Raw genomic sequence first — 26,644 nt, forward strand, 5'->3', positions numbered from 1 at the left:
TGCCCTCCTGTAAAGGGTAAATCAGAGCACGTTACTTCCGTGGCAAACCCTGGTGGCTCCTCCTCTCTCCCTGAGTGACAGCCAGAGCTCTTCCCAGCATCCTCAGGACTCTACACAGTCCCCCCACACCTGCTGCTCACCACCTCCTCTTCCTGTCACTCCCCTGCTCCAGCCACAGGGGTCCTCTTGCCACAGACACCATCAGGCTTGCTCCTGCCTCAGAGAGCCTTGCTCTGCCTTGCTGGAATGTTCTTCCCAGTTATCAGCGTGAGCTCACTGTTTCCCCACCTCAGGACTTTGCACAGTGACTCTTTTCATGATTATTCTGTTTATATTCAACTTGCCCCTTCCCAGTTCTTCCTGTCCTCCTTCCTGACTTCTTTCTCTCCAGAGAACTTGACACCATTTACCACCGTGTATATTCTTCCCATTTTTTTTCTCTCTGAAGGCTGACTTAGCCCACTAGAGCAGTGGTCCTCAACCTTTTTTGGGCCATGGACCAGTTTAATGTCAGAAAATATTTTCACGGACCAGCCTTTAGGGTGAGACGGATAAATGTATCATGTGACCGAGACAAGCATCAAGGGTGAGTCTTAGATGGATGTAACAGAGGGAATCTGGTCATTTTTTAAAAATAAAACATCGTTCAGACTTAAATATAAATAAAACGGAAATAATGTAAGTTATTTTTTCTTTCTCTGCGGACCAGTACCAAATGGCCCACGGACCAGTACCGGTCTGCGGCCTGGGGGTTGGGGACCATTGCACTAGAGTATAAACCTCATGAGGGCAGGAATTTGTCCCACTCACTGCTATGAACAGTTGCTGCTCGCATCAGTACTGGGCACAAGATAAGTTTTTAAGACATATTTGCTGAATGACTAAGTGATGGTCTGGGTACATGGCATCGGGGGAGGTCAGTGCAGTGTATCTGTTATAGTTATTGTCTACTCCCTCAGTCATTGCACCAGGTCTTCTGGTGACCAGTGCATCCGTGACATGAGTGGCTGCCATTAGGAACCTCATTTTTGGTCTTTGAACAGCATTGCCATGCAAGAATCCAGCTGACTTCCACAGGGTTAAGCCATTCATTCACCTGGGTGTTTTTAGTATTTTTAGTGAACTTACCATTCCAGGTTGGAGGTTAAATCAACCCGTAAAGGGCCTCATTGAGGTCCTGTTAACAAAAGCAACGGTGATTCATTAGACAGTCCAAAAACTCATATTTATGCATGAAGATACCTGAGGGGTCTCTGGGGGACAAGGAGATCAGAACTCCCAGGGGAGTCCTCAGGGTGCCTTCATCCAGGCTCCCAGCAGAAGCCACCACAAGCCTCAGACACTGCTGGGTGGGGTTTGAATCTGTGAATGAATGAAGGTAAGTGAATCTTAAAGCCAGAAATGAGAACATACTGGCCATAGAAATGCGGAGACCTCTTGTTTATATCCTTGGGACTGTACAGTGTTGTGAAAGGACCGTGGTGAGTAATCACCGTGTTCTAAGCACTTTATGGATATAAATGCACTGAACTTTCCCAACAAGCCTTTGAGATAGGACCGTTATACCTCTGATTTACAGTTGAGAAAACCAAGGCAGCCCGTTCCCAGAGTCTGTGCTTTTAACCATTGTGTTACAACTGTCTCAAAATGAGTCTTGCTAAAGGGCCATTTAGGAGAATAGAGAAGTTGTTTAATATGCTTACGTGTTGTATTTTGATTTGCGATATTGTTGTAGGGAGTAGCTGTGTGTGAAAACTGACTATTTTATGAGGCATGCATGTGTGAACACTGTAATTAGTATTTCCAAGAGATAGCAGGTTTCCCTCCCCCACTCCCACCCTCACTGCTCCTTGCTGGAGGCTTTGCTCATGACACATTTTTTCTTTCTTTCTTTCTTTCTTTCTTTCTTTCTTTCTTTCTTTCTTTCTTTCTTTCTTTCTTTCTTTCTTTCTTTCTTTCTTTCCCTCCCTCTCTCTCCCCCCCTCTCCTTCCTTCCTTCCTTCCTTCCTTCCTTCCTTCCTTCCTTCCTTCCTTCCTTCCTTCCTTCCTTCCTTCCTTTCTTCCTCCCTCCCTCCCTCCCTCCCTCCCTCCCTCCCTCCCTCCCTCCCTCCCTCCCTTCTTTCTTTCTTTCTTTTTTTGTATTTTCATAAGAGAGAATGTTAAAGTAGGACTGTCCTTTTGATGAAAGTCCTGGAGAGTTTGGGGACACTTGAAGACTAGTCAGATGCTATTAAGCATTTTTTATCTTTGATCCTCTGTGCTAAGGGATCCTTAATTAGGCAGGAAGGGTTCTGTAGTTATCTGAGGAGCCCATTTCCTGCCCTTCCATCTCTGGTGATAGGTGTTGGCTCACCACCAGGTATCCAGGGCGAGGGGCGACCATGCCTACAGCGTCACCTGTGGACCATGGTCACTCAGTGATGGCAAGAAGACACGTAATACTTAGCTGAGATGAAGCCTGGGGGTTTGCTCTTGGACCCCTCCCCACTTCGCCCCCCCTCCCACTGGAGTGACAGCCAGCCAGCTATTCTCATTCTGCGAGTACTGATTATAGGAGAGGGGCTGGGCTTCTTGTGTTGGCTGGACTCTTCCTGATGGGAAAGGAAGGTCCCTATTGACTCTTTGATGTCCAGCCTTCAAGCCCTTCAGACTGGGGTCCCATCCACTGCCGGAGTGTAGGCCTTTGGGGGGCCGTGCTACCTCTGTCGGCCTTCCTTTTGGGGAGAAATCAGGACCATCAGATCCCTCTACCTCCCTCCAGATGGATTCGAGTTGACACAGCATGGAGGACAGCCCCCTTCTTCAGGCGGGCTGGACACGATGCCGGGCGTGGAGAGAGGCGGCTGTGGAGTGGTTTGGGAATGGGAGCCCAGGTTGGCCGCACCTGCCCTGGGGAAGTCCGGGAAGGGGACGAGGGACAGAGCGGTGCCCCCAGAGGCAGGATTACATTAGGGCCAGTGGGTCCTTTTTCGCAGTGCCAGGCCTCACACTATAATTAGGCTCCAGGCGCCACTTTGCAGTGACAAAAGCGAGCAGGCCACCACGTCACTTAGGATGAAATTGGGTCACCTGTCACAATTCCTGTGGGACTGAGGTGGAACTGTGCTTACTATACACCTTGCCCTACTTGAGCCTCCCCTGAGCCTGATCCCATATTTTAGCTGGAGGGAGGACAGAAGGCCTCGCGGGCCACTCCGATTTGCTGGGGTGGGAGCTTGTTCAGGGCCGCGTCCCTTAACCTAGAGGGCAGTTTCTCACAGAGGTCAGAGCATCTTTGAGCCGTTCCTCTGTTTGATTTGTAGAACAAGAGAGGACAGTAGCTCTAAACCCCTCCATTTCTGGGAGAGACAAGAGGGGCCCATCCGTCATTCGTGCGGAGGAAGGGACGGGCAATTGTCTGTCGTCTTTGCTCAGAGCTCCGCTCTCCAGTTGATAACTCTTCTCTGAGAACGGAAATAAGGAGAACTGTCCAGAGAATGAGCGAGTGAGGGAGGAAAGGAGAGAAAAGAATGAATCTTGAGTGGGTGCGAGCCCCTGTATTTGTGCACTTAACTGAGGAGGAAACCGAAATTACCATATTTCCCCATGTATAAGACGCACCTTAATTTTTGGACCCAAATTTTGAAGAAAACTGTATTACATAAAGTTATTAAACTCAAGTTTTATTCATCATAAAAGTCATACAACTCCTCATCACTGTCAAAACTCCCATCCATTAGCTTGTCCTCATCTGTGTCTGATGACGAATCACTGTCTTCAACAATGAGCACAAAAAAGTGGGAAATACAAGTAAAAAAAAAACTACAACCACTTTTATAAGACGCTTCCAGTTTTTAGACCCAAAAATTTTTGAAAAAGGTGCATCTTATACATGGGGAAATATGATAGAACAGTGAGGAAGAATATGAACAAAAGGTTAGAGGCTGCCCAAAGAGGTAGTAACAGAAATGCCTGTAAAGGGGGAAAGAGAGGCAGGGGAGGGAGTGAGGAACGGAGGCAGAGAGTGGGGGGAGGGGCTAGAGTCCTGTGCACGTGTGTGCACACGCACACGCACACTCCATTTTCCAGGTGCTGTGACACCACTTCTGTGGCAAGCCAGAGCGATGCCCAGGGCAGCACGAAAACCTCACACTGAAGCACATGCCAGGAAAGAATCCCTTTTATTGTGTTTTTCTCTTCTTTATGTTTTTGAAATAGGAATAACAATTAAAAAATAAAAAAATGGAAAAAAGAGGCAGGAAATCTGTCAAGGAGGTATGAAAATTTAATCAACACCCAGTGTTCTCAGCGGTTCAGGAGCAGACACGGATCTTATTATCTATCTCTGTGGCTATTTCTGTCACCTCCCAGGGGCCCGTCTGGCAGCACACACTGCTGCCTGGAGTCTGGGAGGCAGCGGCTGGGGGTCCACTGTCGTGGGCTCTGTGGTGGGTGGGGAGACGAGAGGGTCCTCTTCTTGGGACACTGCAGCGAGCAGAGGTTTCGGGCTTTACCGCGTAGTCATTTATGCAGATGGAGATTTTAGTGTAGGCTTTCATTCTGATGTGTGGGATATAAACTTGAGGTCATTTGAGCTTTGAAAGCTCAGCCATGTTACCCTGGGTATATGACTGTGGGTTCGTGTGTCCCATTTTATCACTCAGTGACATACGACACAGCTGCTTTTTACCTCCGTCCTGAAGCCCATGGCTTCGGTGACACACAAGGTCCTGTGTCCTTCCATCTCTCTGATGGCCTCTTTTCCTTTGGGCCCTTGTTTCTTTTCCCACACCATTTCTCTGGGGGACACAGCCTCTATGCTGATGACTTGAATTGATATTTCTAGCCTATAACTCTCTTCTGAGCTCCAGGTTTATATGGTTAATTACCAACTGTAAGTACCCTTCCCAAATCCCTCTCATTAATGAACTTTAAACCGATGCCTGGACCCCCTACCATCCCCCTCCAGCAGCCCCCCCCCCCCAGTAACAGAGCCCCAGCATCTATTTAGGGGCATGAGCCACTCTTTCACCTTCTGTCCCCATCAAACACCAAGTCCCAGCCTCTTCCCAGGTCTCCATCTCCACACTGACCCGGCCCCCGTCTTCTGTTCCTGATGACCGCAGCCACCTCCTGACCATCTTTCCAGTCCTCTCATGGGCGTCTTCCATCCATTCTCTGCTCTGCAGCTCGAATGACTTCTAAACAGTGCACATCTCTCATGCCACTTTTATTTTCAAACCCTTTATTGGGTTCCTGTTGCACTTGAAATATAGACATCTGTGTGTGTGTGTGTGTGTGTGTGTGTGTGTGTGTGTGTGTGTGACAGAGAGAGAGACAGATAGGGACAGATAGGGACAGACAGACAGGAACGGAGAGAGGTGAGAAGCATCAATTCTTTGTTGCAACACCTTAGTTGTTCATTGATTGCTTTCTCATATGTGCCTTAACTGGGGGGCCACAGCAGAGTGATTGACCCCTTGCTCAAGCCAGCGACCTTGTGCTCAAGCTGGTGAGCCTTGCCCAAACTAGATGAATCTGCGCTCAAGCTGGCGACCTCAGGATTTCAAACCTGTGTCCTCCATGTCCCAGTCCGAAGCCCTATCCACTGCGCCACCACCTGGTCAGGCTAGACACAAATCTTTAACATGATCTTCAAGGCATGTGGCCTCTGCCAGCCTTTCTAGCCTCGCTGGTCCTTGGTTTTTGTACTGTGGCCATACTAGCCTTTGTCAGAATTACTCAAGTCCCCCACTCCAGGCTACACCAACCTGAAAACCTTTGGACTTGCTGCTCTGCGTGCATGGACATTTCTTCCCTGCACTGGTTAACCCCTCCTCATCTCTTAGATCCCAGTTTGAAGGACTGACCCGCAGGAAATCACACTCGGGACTTTCTGTTTTTCTTTGGAGCCCTTGCCACCGTTGTGCTAGTCCTGTGACTTGGGTAATGTTTTATATGTGATGCATGCCTCCTACTAGGCGTGAGCTCCGGGAGGGCAGGCCGTGTCTGTCCTGTTCACTGTGGCGCCTCCGGGAGTCGGCACCCTGCCTGGCCCAGTGTAGGGACTAAACCCAGGAATGAAGGTCTTGACCACCTCCGTGTCTGGGGCTTTGATTCAAGCACAGCGTAGGGGTAGGGTGGGACATTCAGAAAGGTGCAACAAAGAGTCTCGGCCTGAAGACTTCTTATGTAGTCCTAGTCCGCTTGTTGGATCTCTGGCATCCCCACATCCTGTGGCCCAAACCACCTGCGTGATGACGGCCTCGCTGCTGCGTGTTCTCGGCTGTGACTGTTGTCTGGAAGCTTCAGCCCTCTGCCGAATGCAGATGAGAGTGTTAATGGTAATAATACCTTGTCTGTCTCTCAGGGCTGTCATAAGGAAAAGATGAGTTAATGCACGTCAAATGCTTTGGAAACAGTAGAGCTCCATAGAGGGTCAGAATTAAGGAAGGATGTTGGCAAGAGATGAGAAATCCCTCTCAGCCACCATGGGAGAGAAAGTTTCTTGGAGGAGGTGTGGTTTGGACTGGGGTGGCCAAGATGATGTTTCAGGCAGGACGGAATACAGGAGGTACTTAAGAGATATGGACAGGACCAATAAGCGATGTGGAGACCCCAGGACACAGATATAGCGGGCTGCCCTTTTCACTCCCTGCAAAGCGAGGAACTAGGATTACAAGCCCAGTGACAGCTGGGAGCGGGGAGGAGGGGATGCGGGTGATCACTGAGGGACCCAGGCCAACAAGAATGGCCACACAGAAGCTGGAGGCATGGGCAAGGGCCCAGAATAGCTGGGGGAGGGGAGACAAGCAGAGAGTAACCAGCACAGGTGGGTGCAATTTGGGAAGACTGGAGCAAGGAGCAGTGAGGGTGTCCAGGTGGGGATAATGGTGTGAGCAAAAGCTAGAAGGCTGGAACGTATTGAGGAAGCAACTGAAACCAGTTGGAAATGGGATTTAAGAAGAAGGTAGCGTTGAGCAGATGCAGAGGCCGTCAGCATGGCCGGTTGGGTTTTGCCCTGCTGACGAGGGACATTCAGGAAGATGTTTCCACTGAGGAGACCCATTATGGAAGACTCTGGTTAGAGGAGTGTTTTAGGCAAAGGTATGTGGGTTGAGGGGAGCATGGCCTGACTGGAAGGCTGTTGTAAAGGGGCCTGAGGGGAGGGGACCGGGGGCCTGGCTTGAATGACAGCCAAGTGAGAATGGAGAGCAAGGGATGAAAGTGAGGACCATTGGAAATAGATGAGACTTGGGTGTCCGGTTGTCGTTCACTGGGTATGTTCGCAGAGAGGCCCCCAACCCTGGCGTTCCTGGCGTTTCGTTGCGACTGGAGCTCTCTGCTTCCCTTCCGTGGGGCGTCCATGCTATAGCTGCCTGCATGCTCGTTTCCGGAGGCCTCCTCCATGTCTGCGCTTGCTGCTTGCGTGTTGTTAGTCTCCGACTTGGACACGATCTCCTGAGCGCTCTGAGCCCATGGGGCTTGGCAAGCTCCCTCCCTCCTGACTGACTGACCCTCTGCAGCCTGGCCCAGGCGGGCAGCTTGAGACTCAGGGTGACCACCCCCAGTGGGGACCCTTCGGCTCACAAAGAGTATTGAGTTTGGGGAAAAGCAATGGAGAGAACATTTTTCTTCCCTTGCTTAATTTTTTTTAGCTTTACTCAGCAGGGCCACCTCCTGCCCATCTATCTGGGCCCATGGCTTTATTGTAAGGCCAATTCTAGTTTATCATCCACCAGGCACAAAAGGTGCATGGGAGCCCAGTGGGGACAGAGTGAGATGCTCGCAGTGCCTCCTGGGCTTCGGCCCAAAATAAGACAAACCAGAGAATAAGGCGCAACCCCAGGGGGCGGGGCCCCGGCAGAGGAGTGACAATGGGGCTGGCTTGCTTCCTGACTGTCTGGCCTCCTCTACACTCCTTTTATTTCAAACCTTTTAATTGAGAGATGTTTATGTTCTGGGTTTTTTTGTTGTTGTTGTTGTATTTCTTTTTCTTTCAATGGTAAGAGAATGGAGGCAAGATGTCTGGAAAGGATGAATTTTGATGGGGGGGGGGGGTGTTGTTAAACAGAAAACAGCCAGGTATGATGGGGAAGCGTTTAGGAAGAATGGCCCCAACTGTGGCAGAATAGAAATAGCAAGAGAAGCACAGTGGGCAGAGGAGAGGGGCACCCCAGACTCAGCGCAGTGGGAGGGGCTCTGGGACTGGGTGGGCGGTGCTGAGGGCTGTGCCTGGGTGCTTGTGTGTAAGAAAATTGCTAACAAGACAATGCGGATCATCACAATCATTTATTCATTGTGTCATTAAGCACTGTTTAGCTCCCTTATGCGTTCTGTTATTTAATTTTCACGTTTCTATGAGAACTATTAGCTTCAGTTTGTAGATGACAAAACAGGCTGAGAGTGAGTAGCTTGCATAAGGTCACGCAGCTGGTACGCGGCACAGGTGAGCCTCGCACGCAAGGGGGTGAAGGCAGGGCTGCCGAGGGCTCTGGATGGAGCTCCTTAGAGAGAACTCCTGACTGACCGGTGGTTAAAGGGTTGCCGTCACAGAACATGTCTCCACCCTTACCGTCCACCTTCCATGTGCTTGGAGCTGGTCCAGAGATGGTTGAGAATGGCTGAGGGAAGCCCTATCAGCTTGGTGGATGGAATACATCTTCCTGACCCTCTTACTCTAAACGCCATGATGGTTTGCTCCTCATGTTATCCAAGAAAAGGGGAGCAAGCCTTTTGCCTCCAGTACTACATAGAGGGTTTATGGCCTGGGCAGACTTCCTGAGAGCCAGTCTTCTTACCTTCCCTGCGCATATGTACCAAGTGGATGATTTCTCCAGTTGTTCCTGTCACCCCTGTTCCTAACCCGAGACCGGTAACCCGAGCGTGTAAGTGTGTAGAAGAAGCCTTCCTCCAGACAGGTCTCTGGGTCACTGGGGGACCTACAGCATGCAGATGGGAGTTGTTGGGAGATTCCCAGGGGCAGGTCTTCTACGACAGTACTTTCTACCTTGCCTGTTCTATATAGAGCCAGCTGCATACAGGATTGAGTACCTTTGGTTTTTAACTTTGACATGTCAAATAGTCATATTTTTTGCAGTAGAAGAAAAATCCCCATCCAAACATTGTTTCTCATACTTACATTGTTGAAAAACTTGAAAGTGGATCTTGTGAACTTGATCATAAGGTCTTCCCTGCAAAGACCTGTACTTGCTCAGGTAGCCATGTCAACACTGGTTCTCTGAGGCTCCACAAAGCCCTGTTTCACATTGCAGTGAGCTCACCAGCCTCAGTGGGGCATCTTGGCTGGTTCCCATAAGGCCCTTCTATGGCCAGGCCAGCCCCACGCATAGCAGCATGCAGCTTTGCTCTGGTATAAATAAAAGCAATGGAAAGTGGCTATTCACTGGACTTGTACTATACACCAGGCACTTTGTTGAGGGCTTTAAATCCATTATTAGTTCCAGCTCTTATGACAACTGTGATGTAATATCACTATCATTTTTTAGGTGAGGGAACAGAAACTGGAAATTCATAACTTACCAAGGTCACGCGAGGAGTAGATCTGACAGAAGAGTCCTCAGTCCATGCTCTTAGCCTCTGTCCAGTTATGGAAGACCTGCCTCTTCCTGCATAGCTCCCTCTGCAGGGAATAGTTCACATGCCAATCCATTTCATGATCCTGAGCATCAGAGCCAGACCATGGAAAAATGCTGATGTGTGTCTTCTAACTACCAGCCTCCCTTTCCTTTCCCCAAGTAAACCCTTTGTAAAACCGCCCACCCTGGTCACCACCATCAACACGTGCTTGTCACTCAGTTGCCTCCCTTTGAAATTCTCCTCCCGGTCCATTCAGTCCATCAGCTGACGTTTATTGCATGCTCGTTGTGGTCGCTGCTCTAAGGGAAGGTGCCAATTTGAGTTACTTATCCTTTTGCTGGATTTTTAAGTCAATGTTTTCTTTTGGAAAACAATTGCTTCTGAGGACTTACTACTAATCAGAAAATGGAAGACCTTGTCAGTTAACATCAGGCAGATGGTAAGATGTTCTGGGAAGAGACGCCTTTGCTGTCAAGCCAGACAGCTGCCTTTTTCCCCTCAAGATAAGATAGACTTGAGGTGCAGAGAGGTGCATTCAAGCATGATTTGAATCCACCTCCAGAGGCTCTGTCTTGCTTGAGGATCTATAGCTTCCATTGGGACAGGGCGCTTTCCCACATAGAGATCAGCCCTCAGCCCCTGGCCCCATCCCTCTGTTGGCTGCTCAGAAGGACATCATTGCCAGCTAGCTAGTCTAGTGTTAAATTGTTGAAGCTGTTCAGGGATACTCACCATTAAACCTGTGGTTAGGAGATCTTTCCTTGGGCAGGTAGGTTTAAATTCTTAAAGAGAAGACCACTTGTATCTGATTTTTCTAGTATGCAGCCGACTGTCTGATCACCCTTGGTGAAATTTTACCCGTGGACAAACTATTCTCTTACTGCATACAGGAGGTAAAATGAGGTATTCCTTAAAACCACAAAAATCAGAGAAATAAGATCTCCCTCTGCATGTCGGTGCCTAAAGCTAAGAGCAGAGATCGCTAGATCACCTTCTAGTCTCTCTCTCCCGGGATGAATCACAATAAATACTGTGAAGGCATTAACACAGGTGAACTAAATGTGACCCTCAGAGAGGTGCTGGCCACTGTGGAAGCGAGGAAAAGAGGAACCCCAGAGGAAAGCATAGGTAGGACCCATCCCGTCTGTTGGGGAGAAGGGGCTCTAGCCAAGGGCTGGGCATTCAAGTCTGTCTGGGGCTTCTGCTCTCCTGGGGGGAGGGGCTAAAGCCGCTGAGCTTTCCAATTTTGTGACTCTCTCTTCTTGCTCTGAGAGACATTTAAATTGCATTTTGGCTTCGCAGGTATTTTACCCATGGGAGGAAGATGGGCTAATCTAAACACACGTGGGCCCTGGTTCTTGCATGGTTTTGTTTATCATTGCACAGCTGGGTCAGTCTGACCTGAGAAACAAGTCAGTTCTTGAGGCTGAGAACCAGGTTTGTGAGCAACCCCTGCTCACTCAGGGCTAGACTGTGGAGTGTGGTGGAATTTATTCATGTGTGTCACTTGGGGCCTCCTGGAAGTCTGTCTGACCTCTAGGAAATAGCCCTTGGCATTGTCCCCTTTTTTTAATTTTTTCCTTTTTAAGTGAAAGGAGAGATAGTGAGACAGACTTCCACATGCACCCTGACTGGAATCCACCCAGCAGCCCTCATCTGGGGCTGATGCTCAACCAAGCTATTTTTAGCACCTGAGGCTGATGCTCAGACCACCCAAGCCACTGGCTGTGGGATGGAGAAAGGGAGAAGGAGGAAAGCAGATGGTCATTTCTGCTGTGTGCCCTGACAGGGAATCACACCCAGGATGTTCATATGCTGGGCCAATGCTCTATCCACTGAGCCAACCGGCCAGGGCCTCGCCTTTATGATATGATGCCCCCAGCCATCATATCTGTAGCAGTCTTCAATAGCAGTCAGTTGGGACACTCCCATGGAATGTACTCTCACACACACATGTCACATTTATAGCTGCTTTTTCTTGCATAGCTACTATAATCTACAGCACCTAGCAAGAGACCATTCACTTTTTGAATATACACAAAACTCAGGTTGACAGAGGAACTTTTCCCGCCTCAAGATCACAGAGAAATTCTGCTGTCTTATTTTGTACAAGTTGTATTGGTTTATTTTTCACATTTAGTTTTCAATCCACCCAGTATTGATTCTTATGTATGTTGTAAGAGGGAGTTAAGATTCATTTTCATTTTATAGGGATGTCCAATTGACCTAGCACTATTTATTGAAAAGACTATTCTTTATTGCTCTCCCTGTCACCTTTATCATAAATCAAGTGACCATATGTGTATAAATCTATTTCAGGACTTGACTCTGTTTTATTGTGTCTCTGCTTGCAGCAAATATCACGGTTTCTTAATAATGGTAGCTTTATAATAAATTTTGATATGCAGTAATGTAATTCCTCCACATTTGTTCTCTGTTCAGGTTTGTTTTGGCTAATTTATTTTCTCTTAGCACTTTTACATATATTTTAGAGTTGTCAATTTTTGCTAAAAAAAAAAAAAAAAATCCTGCTGGAGTTAGGACTGGAACTGCATTGACGCTGCAGATTATTGGAGCAAATTGAAATCCTTCCAATACTGAGCCATCCTGTTCATGGATATAGTGCATTCCTCTATTTATTGTATCTCCTTTAATTTTTCTTAGTGTTTTGTAGTCTTCTATGTTGAGGTCTGGTGCATCATTTATTTAACAATGGTTTTGATGCACTTGTAATTGGTATTATTTTTAAAGTTTTCTAATAATTTTTTGCTAGTATATCAACAAAATGAAGTTTGTATATTGAACTTGTATCTCCAGCTGTCTTGCTAAATTCACTTATTTATTTTAAATAGGATATCTGAAGATCCTTTTGGATTTCTTGCATACATAGTCATGTCATCTGCAAATGATGATAGTTTTATTTCTTCCTTTCCAATTCTTATTCCATTTATTTCTCTTACTGCAACTGGCTAGGATCTCCCGTAATTAAGTTGCAATGGTAAAAATGTTCTTTTCTTATCCACAGTCTCAGTGGGAGAGCATTCAGTATTTCTCATTAAATACGATGTTACAATGTTTTCCAGGCTGATAAAGTTTTCTTCTGTTCCTAAATTGCGATTTTTTTATTTTAAATCATGAACAGAGGTTGAACTTCATTAAATTCTTTTTCTCTATTTATTGCATGGATCACAATTTTTTTCTATGATCTTTTAATATAGTGAATTACACTGATTTTCCAGTGTTAAACTTTCAACCCGAAACTAATACCAACTTTATTGCGCTGGGGTTTGTCAGTATCCCTGGGTTTGATTTGCTGTATTCTGGTTTAGGATTACATTATCTGTGTTCATAATAGGGACTGACCTGTTATTTTTCTTTCCTTGAAATCCCCTGGGCAGGTTTTGATATCAAGGTTAGGTTTCCTTCATGAAGCAAGATATGTTCTGTCTTTTTTTCCCTACTCTTTGGAAGAATTTGTAAGATCTAGAGATTGAAGTTGTTTCCTTAGAACTCATTCATGAAGCCATCTGGGCTCTGTGAGGTGTTCCCCCCCCAAGTTTTATTTTGGCTTTATCCAAGTTACAAGTTTGTTTAATAGTGGGAAATTAATATAATACACTATTAAAAGAAGAAAATTGTGACCATGGCAAAGAAGATCAAAATGTAAAATTTAATAAAGTTTGCTTTGTGATTTTTTTTCTAATCATACATTTATTTGCTAGACATCAGACTATTTCACTTTTCTACCTCTTCTTGTGTCCATTTTTTAAGTTGTGCTTTTAAAATAATTTATTCATTGCATCTTAATTGTCAAATGCATTTGCATAAAGTTGTTAACCATACATACTCTATGGATATTATCTTATCTAATATCCATAGAGTATGTAGTGATGTCCTGTTTTTTTTCATTTATCCATTTCTGGTATTGATAATGTCTGCCTCTCTCTTTTCTTTTAATTTTTTGATCCTTGAGTCTTGCTAGAGGTTTATCAATTTTATTAGGCTTCTCAAAGAACAATTCTTGGTTCTGCTGATTTTCTGTATTGTAAATCTTTTAATTTTATTTCTGTTCTTTATCATTTTCCTTCTAATTTTGTGGGGTTTAGTGTGCTATTCTGTTTGAACTTTCTGTGCATCTGTAAATCTAAGGTGTGTTTTTTAGAAGCAATTTGTGTCCTTTTCTTCTTCTTTTTATTTTTTTTTTTTGTATTTTTTCGAAGCTGGAAACGGGGAGAGACAGTCAGACAGACTCCCGCATGTGCCCGACCAGGATCCACCCGGCACGCCCACCAGGGGGCGACGCTCTGCCCACCAGGGGGCGATGCTCTGCCCCTCCGGGGCATCGCTCTGTTGCGACCAGAGCCAGTCTAGCACCTGGGGCAGAGGCTAAGGAGCCATCCCCAGCACCCAGGCCATCTTTGCTCCAGTGGAGCCTCGCTGTGGGAGGGGAAGAGAGAGACAGAGAGGAAGGAGAGGGGGAGGGGTGGAGAAGCAGATGGGCGCTTCTCCTGTGTGCCCTGGCTGGCCGGGAATCAAACCCGGGACTTCTGCATGCCAGGCCGACGCTCTACCACTGAGCAAACCGGCCAGGGCCCAATTTGTGTCTTTTAATTGATGTCTTTTGTGCCTGTTGTGTTCATTATGGCAAATTGTATGCTTTTCTGGAAAATGTGGGATGGATGAAAAAAGTAGCATCCAGGTCTTTGCCAGGGCCAGAAACTAGGACACAGGTAGTCCAGGATTGGAGTTTGTCCAGCCACAAGGGAATTGGTGCAACTTTCTTGGGTACCTTTGTTCTCTGTTTGCTTGCCTCTCTGACTATGAGTTAGCAGCTGTTAGGCTTATCTGTTTCACACTAGTCCCCTCATCAAGGACTCTGCCTCCCTTCTCCCATACCCCCATCGTGCACAATTATAGCAGCAAGAGGTGCTGCAGGCTCAAGTGTACACCATGCTCTTTGCCGGGTTCCTGAGGGCCCCTCCTTTTCAGTGTTCTCCCAAGGCAAGATTGCCTCCCACACCTTTCTCCATTACAAAAGAGCCCAAATGACTCTGGGTATTTTAAGGAGCACAACGTTGTGACAGTGACAGAGTGATGTGGTATTAGCACAATGGCTCCTTTGGAAATGCCATTAGGGCTTTTCATGTCATCTGGGTGACTGCTGCTTTGTCCACATTTAGCTGGGTGAACCCCAGAGCTGAGGGAGTTCATTTTCAGTGTGGGAAGAAAAGCTTGTTGGAACGTCATGGCAACCCATTTTTCTTAAGGCTCCAAACTTAATATGGCTTTTCCCCCTGCCTTGCTCCTTGGGCCCAAAGCTGCGGACAAGGAGTCCCAGCAAGACATTTAATTTGCAGGGATCGTTTGAATGTTACAGATGAACCAACTATGAATCGGCTGTGTGTTTATATTTATGGGGACATGTGAGATGGGGGTACTTAGATGAACCAGAGAGAAATGTTTTTGGGAAAAGTAGGAAGATGCCGGAGAAGAAATGACAGTGGATGTGGCAGAAAAAAGATTCACAGTCATAAAAGGGACATCAAAAATCATCTGGTTGAGTCCTGTGACCTTGGGTAGGTAAAGTGTCGTCATCTGTATCTTATGGATGACACAGTTGATATCGAGATGATTCACCACTTGGTGAAGAACTTAAAATCCTACACTGCTAGATTGTATATTTAAAAGGTCAAATGCTATATTGCCCTTGATCACTGCTGTATCCTTAGCCTCTATGTCAGGACCTATTACAAAGCATGTGCTCAAAAAATGTTTGTTGAATGAACACCAAATAGCTGCTGCTAGAAAAAATTTCTTCAAGGTGAATTACTTTTGAAGATATTTAATCTAGTCATAACGTACTTAAAGGCCATCAAATTTTTTGAGTCATAGGTACACAGTAGTAACAGGTAAAATAAGTGGTTTTCAGTTTATTACACTTTGCTCACAGAACACATTTTTTTTTTTTTTTTTTTGTATTTTTCCAAAGTGAGAAGCAAGGAGGGGAGGCAGACAGACTCCTGCATGTGCTGACTGGGATCCACCTGGCATGCCCACCAGGGAGCGATGCTCGGCCCATCTGGAGCATTGTTCCACCGCAATCAGAGCCATTCTAGCGCCTAAGGCGGAGGCCATGGAGCCGTCCTCAGTGCCTGGGCCAACTTTGCTCCAATGGAGCTTTGGCTGTGGGAGAGAGAGAAAAGGAGAAGGGGAAGGGTGGAGAAACAGGTACTTCTCCTGTGTGACCTGGTTGGGAATTAAACCCGGGACTTCCAGATGCTGGGCCGACACTCTACCACTGAGCCAACTGGCCAGGGCCCAGAACACATTTTAATTGAACAGCTGTTATATACCAGGCACTGGTCTAGGTACTGAGGATACAGCAGGGAGCAAAACAAAGTTCTGCCTTCATGGGACATACATTTCTAAACAATGTAAAAGCAAAATAAGTAAGTGATATACATGGTGCGATAGAAGGAGATGCAATCCGAAGGGGTGTGGCCTGTTTTGGTAGGAAGACCTGAAGGTGCTATTTCATAAAGGGTAATTAGGAAAGGCCTCCAAGGGAAGGGGACTTCTGAATAAAGACCTAATGGAATCTGGGAATTAAGACATGAATATGGGGGGGAACAAGCGCTCTGAGAAGGAATAGCCCGTTTGAAAGCCCTACGGTAGGAGAGGCCCTAGAGAGGTGGAGGAAGAGCTGTGAGGATGGCATGGGTAGAGACTACCAGCAGGAGGGCAGCAGTAGATGCGATCAGATGTGGGAGCCCGGTCATGGAGAACCCTGTTGTTATGACGGGGCTTTGACTTGCTCTTCGGGTGATATAGACTTTGGAAAGCTTTGAGGATGGCAGTGACGTGACTCGGCTTACCTTTTAGCAGGGTCACTCTGGCTGCTGTGTTGAGAACAGCCTAAAGGAGGGCAGAGGCAGAAGAAGCAGGGAGATCAGATAGTAGACTGTTACAATGATCCAAGAGATGACGGTAGCTTAGACCAGGGTGGTAGCAGTATGGGGGTTGGGGCAGACAAGGATTGTGGGTAAGCTTGGAAGGAAAGGCTGACAGGTTTATTAATGAACCAGGAGTAGGATGTGAGAAGGGTGATTGGAAGGTTTTTGGCCCGAACAACTAATAGAATGGTGTAATTACTAAGAAGGGGAAATTGTAGAAGAAAGAGGCTTGTGAGGGGACTATCAGGACCTGAGTTTTCGACATGTTAAGTTTGAGATGGCTATTGAACAACCACAGAGGAACTTGAATAGGCAGCAGGACATATGAGTCTGGAGTTCAGAGAAGAGACTTGGAGTAAATATACACATTTCTGGGTTATTATGTCATATAAATGGTGTGTTACTTTTATCTTGTTTCACTTTATACATATTTTACATTATTGTATTTATTATTCTAGCACATAGATGGCCATGAAAATTCTATGAGAGCAAAGTTGTGGTCGTGTGTTCCGTGTGACCTGGGTAAGTTTCCCTATGCGGGGAGCCATTGATTGGCTGCCAGGTCACTAGCCATGTTCTCTGTACAGAGCGAGTACAGTAAACTCTGCAGGTGAACCTGATGAGAGGAGGGGCCAGGCCAGCACCAGCCAGCCCCGCTCCCGGGAACACGGCCTCATGCGGTGAGTCAGCCGTGCCATCATCCTTGCTGTGAAGGGGAGTACATCCCGATTGCTATGACAGATATGCAGATGCAGCCTCACCTGGGTAATGTCACTTCACCATGCTGACACCCTTCATCCACATGGGGGGACTTGAGCTGACATGTGCAGTTGAATTCATTTCTTGTTTTTCTCACGGTTCATTCATCTCAAGGTGAGACATTGAGGTAGAGTTGACAAAGGGGCCAGAGATACACAGATCACAGCATGCTTAGGGCTGGTCACCACTGGGCAGTGACTGCCCGGGAAACTGAGATGTATCCTTGTATCAGATGGTGTCCCCTCCCAAGGAGTCTCAAATGGATTGCACTACATTCATAGCAGTGGGGACCATGGGGTGAAAAGAAATAGACTTGGAAAGTTTCCTTGAGGGACTTATTATTGGTGGACTTCCATGGAAGTTCAAATCATAATGCAAGAGGGAGGGTGCTGGAAGTCAGGGGGCATGGTGTAGGCAGTGTGTGTCATCAGGAATGCAAAGAAGACAGACAGTTCTGAGGGCCACAGAGTCAGAAAAGGCTTGTTCTCCCAGGAGATGAGTTTTGAGCTGGACTTTGAGCACCGGAGGAACTTAAGTAAAAGAAAGTGAGGGAAGGCTCCCGTATGTGGTCAGGTGGGTAGTATGTACAAAACTCTAAACAACACCATATATTCCTTAGTCATGTGAGCAATCAGTGGCCTTGACACAGAGACACTCCAGGAGGGAAGAAGAGCATAGACAAAAACAGGGAGGTAGAATTGGACATGATAAGGTCACTCATGTCATGCTAGTCAAACACCCACCTACTTCCTCAGCAAATATTCCTTGTCTAGCATGAACAAGCAGGCCACATTGACTGTAGTAGAAGAGTCGTGTAGGAAAAGCATGGCAGATGTGTGTGGTTGGTGCTACATTATGTGAGACCTTGAATGTCAAGGAGTTAGAACTTTTCCCTGTGAGCAGCCAGTTGCCAACTAGAAGTTGTTGCATAAGAGATGGGATGTTTTAAAATAGTGTTCTAGAAAGATCTTGGTTGGCTGGCTTGGGTTATGAGGTAACTGGTGGTGGAGAAATGAAGGAAGACCATAGGGTAGGAGAAGAGTTGACATTGTTAAAATCCTGCAGTTAGGGGTCATGGAAAGACATGGGCCTGTTTCTGGGCGTAGAACCACAGGGTGGGCTGTACGTTAGTGAACTAGGTGCTTGCTAATGCTCACTGCATCCCCAGTTCTCTAATATGTGTAAAGGGAAGACAGGAAAAAGAATTAAACATATGGCCATCTCCCTCAATTGCTCAAAGTCTAACTGAATATCAAATGCATGTCAACATCACAAGTTAATCTGCCGTTAAGAAGGGACAAGTTAATAAGAAGGAAGAGATATGGTAAGTGCATTTAATAATTGCCAGGACCACTAGCATTTATTGAGCTCCATAATGGCTTAAAACATGACCATATATTATCATAGTTGATTTTCACTATACCTGTGAGATGGATATGATCATCCCCACTGTACAGTGAGGCTGGAAAACCTATTATGTCACCCAGCCTGGAAGCGACAGGGCATGCCTCATGCTCTTGACTGCTGACTGCAGAAATAACGCGCTTCTTCTCCCATGTTACCTTGTGCTGCATTTTGTGTTTCTCCTCTGTTATCATGGAGATCCTGCAGGAAGTACAGGTAGGATTGGATGTATGTGAGGATGGCAGGGCGACATTCTTCGATACTAGCTCTGTGCTTCATGGGTTGGAGCCTTGACTCTTGCCAGAGCCCTTGCCAGTCTCAAGCTTAGTCTCTTTACAATGCATAGGGAAGGGGGCTTATACCCACGGAGCCCGGTGAGGGTCACACTCAGACCCACCATGAGCATGTGCCACCCTTGGGAGGCATACAGGAGCCTGCTGAGCTAAGACATCCAGGATGGGGCCTCTGTCACTGCTCAGAGTAGCAGAGTCCCTTCTCCCTTCTCCTGGCTGTGTTGGGTCAACTGGGGCTTTACTAACTCTCCTTGGCACCGGCCAACCAGAGCTGCCTCGCTTCCGTTTCTGTTCTCAGGTGGTGCTTGGCATACCCCAGGTGCAACCCTCCACTTTCTTCCTCTGAGAGTCTTCCACAGTTACTTGGAACTCTCAGAAAACCAGCTCTTGGCTTAGTAGAAGGTTGTCATTCGAGAAGTCAAGGTTCTTTTATTATTGAACCTTCTCTGATCATGAAGGCAATATTAGGGTAGTTGGTAGGTGTATTAGTTTGCCAGTGAAGCCAAAAAGTAACACAGGCTGGGGGTTTAAACAACCGGAAGTTGTCGTCTTATAGTTTTGGAGGCTGGAAATACAAGATGGAGGTGTCGGCAAATTTGACGTCTCCTGCAGCTTCTCGCCTTGGCCTGTGAAGGGCCAGCATCTCGCTGTGTTCTCATGTGGTCTTTCTGTGTGCATGCATGCCTGGTGTTGCTTCATGTGCCCGTCTTTCCTCCTTTTATAAAACACCAGTCAGACTGAATGAGGGCCCACTCTAGCAGCCTCATTTCAGCAAGGTCACCCCCTTACAGGCCTTCCCTCCAAATGCAGTCACATTCTGAGACACTGGGAATTAGGACTCCCGAAATGAACTCTGGAGAGAGACCCTGCAGCTTGTCAGAGTGGGAAAGCTCGCTCTTACTCTCTCCTTCTGCTGTCTTCATTCCCCATGACCCCTTTCTAGGCGTCCATTTGCACTGGAGCCGGAGGATAAAAAGGGGGGATCTGAAGTGGGTGCTTCAAACTTGACACAATAAGTCCCTCAAGAACAAGGAACACACCTTATATTATTTCTTTTTCCGCCAGAGTTGGGCAGAGAGCAGACGCAAAGTAATTTCTCAAATGTTGACTGAATGATTAAGTGATTCAGAGACTTGTCTGAAGCCAGGATATTTCTGTGGGTTTATAACTTTAGAAATTTCTGTTTAATTGAGCGTAGTACTTAATACATTGCTGTGTAGATATTTTGGATTGTGAATTTTGGGGAAAAAAAGTCAAACTGCCATAAAACATTTTATACTCAAAACAATATAAAACCAACCCCATCTTTCTTAGATGTGTGACACAAAGCAGAGGACACTAGAACAAAGTTAGAGAGTTCTGCTTCCTGCTCTGCTTTGCGTGGGCTTTTGAACCTTAGGGAGTGACTCGGCCTCCCTTAGGACCTTTTAGCATCGGCAAGACGTGGGGAGGGGACCCCGGAGGACAGCTGGGTCTCACGCTGCACGCGGTTTTCAGTCGATGGACTTGATTACCTGGAGGAGGATTCTGAGACCACGTCTAAACCCATCTTTAAAGAGTTCCTGGCATGAGGAGCCTTATTTACCATGCGCCTGGGGGGAGGGGTGGTGGTGTTAGTGGACATGGTCCCTGGGGTCACTCTGAGCAATAAAGTTCTATGAATTTATGATTCAAAACACTGCAGAGACATAAGGGGCCCCACAGTCATCACCAAGAACATTTGCTTGCATTGTGCTGTTGAAATGTAGGAGTGTTCACTGATGGAAATTTCTGGTCAACCAAATGTTGGGTGAGTACATAGTATGTGACTTGATCTAAATTCAGAAAAATATGCACAGGGCGTAGTACTTCCCCACATAAACTTATTTAATTGCATGAAGGTAAATTGTGCAATTAAGAGGGTAATGAGCGTGGCTATCTCTAGGTGATGATTGCAGGTTATATTTTTTCCTGTTTGTGCCTTTCTGGACTTTTCAAATGTTTATTTATGACTTTTATAAATAGGACACAATCTGATAAAAAAGAATAATTAACATCATAGCAGGCCGAAAGACCAATGAAAAATTTTAAAAATTAGTTCTGGTTAACACTTGTCCATATCATTCAACCCATATTTATTTAGCGTTCACAATATTACAGGTACTTGTGAGGGTTACAGATAATTATGATTCAAGATGGAGAGCTGTTCACAGGATAAGGCGTTTCACGGAAGTGAAAGCTATTGAACTAGACCTCAAGGGGAAGAGATTGCAATTGATAGAATGTGGAAGGTGGACATCTCAGGCAGAGGAAACAGCACCTGGATCTGGAAAATGTAACGTGTTACCGAGGGAAAGGTCAAGTTTGGGTATCTGGGAGGGATCCTTTTGGGGAGTGAAAGGAGAGAAGGCTCAATGGACAGATGGGACCCCAATGGTGTTCATGGCCTCTAAGGGGTGAACAGAGTGTAGCCCCTGCAGAGTTCTGAGCAGAGGAAGGTCACAGTAGAGCAGTGTGTTGGGGAGACTGACAGCAGCTGCCAGGTGAGTTATAGAGAACTCATCACGCCAGCTCAGTAGTTGGGAAACGAGAGCATTTTAAAAAGATTTTCGAAAAAGACCTTTCAAGATGGTAGATGCCCCTGCGAGCATCAGGCTTCTCTCCAGTGTTCTTAATTATTACAAATTAGGGAGAGTGAGGTGTAAGCTATGTCACTAACATGCTTATTCAGTGTACGACTAATGGCTGCTAAAGATTTTGGAATTGTGCTCCTGATTTCACTGTTTTAGTGTGGCATCTTGCCAGCCCACCCCTGCTTTCTTTGTCTCACCATCTTCCACTTGTATTGACACTCAGTTCATTTTCATTTTAGTTCACAGAAGTGAACTAAACTATTTCTGTGTTTTAAAATACACATCTGAGATCATGACAAATATCCTGGAATGCTGTAAGCCAGAATCGTGGACTGGCTAAGTCATGTATTTTTAAAATTTTTTATTTATTGATTGATTTTAGAGAGGGAGGAAGGGAGAGAGAGTGAGAGAGAAACATTGATTTGTTGTTCTACTTAGTTGCGCATTCATTGGTTGATTCTTGTGTGTACCCTGACTGGAGACTGAACCCACAACCTTGGTCTGTTGGAACAACGTTCTAACTGACTGAGCCATCTGGCCAAGGCAAGTCATATTTTTTAAAAAAGAAAAAAATTCCTGGCCCTGGCCGGTTGGCTCAGCGGTAGAGCGTCGGCCTGGCGTGCGGGGGGACCCGGGTTCGATTCCCGGCCAGGGCACATGGGAGAAGTGCCCATTTGCTTCTCCACCCCCCCCTTCCTCTCTGTCTCTCTCTTCCCCTCCCGCAGCCAGGGCTCCATTGGAGCGAAGATGGCCCGGGCACTGGGGATGGCTCCTTGGCCTCTGCCCCAGGTGCTAGAGCATCGCCCCTGGTGGGCGTGCTGGGTGGATCCCGGTCGGGCGCATGCGGGAGTCTGTCTAACTGTCTCTCCCCGTTTCCAGCTTCAGAAAAAAAAAAAAAACACACACACACACACAAAAAAAAGCAACTTGCCTATATTGCAATGTATCACTACCTTTCTCAAACTCATCTTCATTTAACAGTCTCGATCTTCACAAATATGATTGTCCTTTACTGAGACACTTGGGTTAAAAGAGAAAAAAATTCCCTAAGAAGTTAGATATACTGATACGATGTTGAGATGGGCTGTCTGCCCTTCAAGTGACTGATCAAGGACACTAATCTTTGGATCCTGTCCCAGGTGAAAAGCTAAGCTCTTTCTTCATGTGTCTGGCTCAGAGTTAGCACACTGGTGATCACTGGGGGTGTCTCAGGAACCTTCCATTTTCTCAGCTTCCTCAGCAGCCCTGAGGAATGGGAACAGCCATTCTCTGGAATACATAAGACCACGTAGGGGAGTCAATTCCCATTGCACTTACTGAGTGGAAGCAGGGGCTCTGTTTCTAAAGAAAAACTCTGTGTGTCTTTCTCCTATTAAACCATGGAAACTCTTTCTTCCAGGAGCTCACTGCTAGTGGCCTTCATTGTAGTCTCAGAGTCGGTTCAAAAATACGTTGCTTTTGGGAGATGTGAGCTTAAAGTATGAATGCTAGCACATGAATCATATTTTCGGGGTGGGGGGGATGTTGATGTCAAGATTAATGCAGAGAAAATTGGCTGCAGTTTGAGCTGGATGATAGTGATCATCCCAAAACTTGTGACGAGTCTGAGAAATGAATATTGAGACTTTGTCCTTGACCAAAACCTGTTTGTCCCAGTGGAACAGGGGAGCTGGGGGGGAGGTGGCTCAGCAAGCCTGGTGTGTAGGCGGGCCTTTCTTTCTGAACCAGGCATGCTCTTGAAATTCTGTGTCAATCAGCGTTTTGTAAGTGGAATCTTTTTTCTTTTTCCCATTAGCTTACCCTGTAATTTCAGCAATGTTTAACATTCGTTCCTGATTGATCCGGAGTTGGCAGTTCACTGCGAACATTTGGCTTTGGATTTTAGTGCTTCTTTCTTGTCTCTTGTTCTTTCCCTTTGCTCTCTTTCTTTCAGCGGCCACTTAAGGAGCAAGTACTGTGTATCAGACGCAGCAATAGGTGTTGGGAATATCAATAAGAAGAACAGATAAATAATTACCAAATGAGAGGGGAATTAATACTGAGGAGCGCAGGGAGTACAAAGGATAGGATAGCACAGCGTCCCTCTGGCGTGGTGAGGGAAGGTGTAGACATTGTTTGAGCTTAATGCTAAAGGAGACGAAGACGTAAGGAGGAGCTTGCTTGGGTGATGATGGCCACCCACAGGTGACCGGGAACAGAGGCATTGTGGGGCCCCATTGGCTAGGAGGACTTTGGGGTTGAATACTATGAGTTGGGCCAAGCAGCTGACAGTCAGTGGTCTTCCCTTTGCCTTCTACATGGAGTGAATATTGGTGAAGACTTGTTCTCAACCTTTGTTTTCCTAATGGTCCAGAGGGGTTATTTTACTCTTTTTCTCCCAGGCTTTCTGTCAGGTGCACTGGTGGAGTCTTTGTCATTTGAGTTGTTTTTGCTTCAGTCTGTCCACTCAGTCCATTAGAGTGAGTTCATGAAGCAGGGCAACCCCTCCCCACCCGAGATGAAGGACACCTGTATTTTAATTTCTAGTGGAAACTCTAATATTTGACTTGGCAACTTTCAGAAATGGTTACATAGAAATTACACGTTTTTCTATGGCAAAGGACACTCTTAGTAACGTTGTAAGACGATTGAGAAATATGGCACGTGTAACAAACTTCTAAAATAGCTGATCTGCAAAGAGGCTCTACAAGTTATAAGAGAAAGACAACCAACCACATGGGATATGAGTAAGTAATTCAAAGGAAAGAAAATCCTTATGGCTAATAAACATGTGAAATGATGCTAATACTCAGAAAAAATGCAAAGGAAAGCAATAAATAGAACTCATTTTTTTTTGTCCATCAGATCAGCCAACAAGGTCATACCATCCACTAGCTGTGAGGATGTGAAGGAAGAGGCATTCATGAATTTTTGGTGGAGTATTTTGGAGGATTGCTACAGTCTTTGGAGCAATTGATACTGAGAAATACATTATTTGCTTTGACCCTGGAAGCCCATTGTTGAGACACCCACCTGTTGAAGTTGAAAGACCAGTGGGTAAGGGTCTGACTTGTCAGGGAGAGAGTCTCTCAGCCTAGTTTCACAACAACAGAAACAAGCAAACAAACCTCAGTGGAGATCAATGGAGTGTTGCATAGTGTGGTTCTATATCTGTCTGTTCTAAAGGATTATATCTGTGGGTTGGTCCTGGAGGGCCATTCCTAATGTGTTTTAATTAAGAAAAGCAAGTTGCAGAGTAATCTGTATAGTAGGATACCATTTTAAAAAACAAATAGCAGGATGCTATATGTATGTTTACTTGTGTGTGGAGGATGGTGGGAAGGCATATGCCTACTGGAAAGTTCTGTCCGTTTTTGGAATAAAGCAAAATACAAATTTTTTTTACCGTCAATAAACTTTATTAAATAATATATTTCCACACCAATCCTATCTTCCGAATATGGTCCGAAATGGCTTGCCGAGCTGAATTAAGCCTTTCTGTGATCTCCGATGTTGTCAGAAGAGGATCTTGCTCCAACATGGTCTTAATAACATCATCATCGATCAAAGATGGTCGCCCAGAACGTGGCTTATCAGAAAGGTCAAAATCACCTGTTTTGAATTTTTTGAACCATCTTCTGCATGTCCTATCAGAAACTGTACCTTCACCAAACACTTTCAATAAATTTCTACATGCTTCTGTAGCATTTCTTCCTTGTTGAAATTCGTAAAAATACAGTGGCGTAAATGAACTTTATCAGGAGCCATGGGTACACTATCGCTTCACACATAAGACTAAAGTGAATCAACTTTGTTTTAGTTAATTTGCTACGTCAGTATGTATACATTAAATGATAAAAATAGAGAGGCACACATGCGCCAAATAAACATGTGCTTACGTGTCGAAACTTGTTGTGATAGAAACGGACAGAACTTTCCGGTAGACCTTACACACTAGGTGGTAGACACAGCTGGGTGGGAAGGCAGGTGAAGGAAAACTAAACTTTTACCTCATACATCTTTGTACTGTTCGACTATTGTTGCTAACACTTCTTTCATAACTTAAAAACTCACAAGTACAACTTAACAAGTACTTAAAAATTAAGAATGGATTAGGACACCTTTTCTGCTGTGTCTGGCCGTACTGTTGTTCAAACCAGTTAAAAAATAGTTCCCTGATGCCAGTGAGGTGACCTTTCTGCTTCCTCCCAGGGTCTTTGCATCATGCATAGAACAAGGCAGTGGTGGTTGATACCACCTGCTACACCTGTTCATTCATCACTTTCTTACTTTCGCTATAACTTCTGTAGCTCAGCTGGGTACTTGCTGTGTGTCCTGGCTTTGAGTGCTGCTCACTTCCCAGGCATTTCTGGGGTTTGTTTTTTTCTCCCTACTCTGACCTAATTCCACTTGGGCCAGGTGGGCCGGCACCTTCCAGAATTGCCCTCGGGTAGCCAGAAGGCCTGCCTGGAAGGTGCCCCTTGGAGACTTACTCTCCAAGAACAACAAGCCAACCTGACCTGACACTGCCTAACAGGGCACTTGTGAGGGCACAGTGCCCAGGGCGGCCGAGCTGCCGGCCAGGTGCACGATCCTCTAATTAGGTGATTATCCTCGGTCCCACAGCCGGGGGTGTGCACTAATGAGTCTGAGCTGACGTAAGAGACCTCTGGCAAAATGGACTTTTGTGCAGAGAGCTCTAATATTTTAGGTCTCAGAGTGACGTTTCTTTCTCTTTTTTTTAATAATTTTATTTTTTTAATGGGACAACATCAATAAATCAAGATACATATATTCAAAGATAACATGTCCTGGTTATCTTGTCGTTCAATTATGTTGCATACCCATCACCCAAAGTCAGATTGTCCTCTGTCACCTTCTATCTAGTTTTCTTTGTGCCCCTCCCCTTTCCCTCTCCCTCTCCCCCCTCCCCCCCTCCCCCCTCCCCCCTCCCCCCTCCCCCCTCCCCCCATAACCACCACACTCTTATCAACGTCTCTTAGTCTCACTTTTATGTCCCACCTTCGTAAGGAATAATGCAGTTCCTGGTTTTTTCTGATTTACT

General features: G+C 46.0%; 1 protein-coding gene across 2 annotated transcripts in view; it reads left to right on the forward strand.

Annotated features, from left to right (window-relative positions):
• CACNA1E (calcium voltage-gated channel subunit alpha1 E) overlaps positions 1 to 26,644 on the forward strand; it is a 360,811-nt gene that overhangs the window by 176,364 nt on the left and 157,803 nt on the right. The window lies entirely within an intron of this gene.

This window comes from Saccopteryx bilineata, chromosome 2 (assembly GCF_036850765.1).
Source record: "Saccopteryx bilineata isolate mSacBil1 chromosome 2, mSacBil1_pri_phased_curated, whole genome shotgun sequence".
In the NCBI taxonomy this organism is placed as follows: Eukaryota; Metazoa; Chordata; class Mammalia; order Chiroptera; family Emballonuridae; genus Saccopteryx; species Saccopteryx bilineata.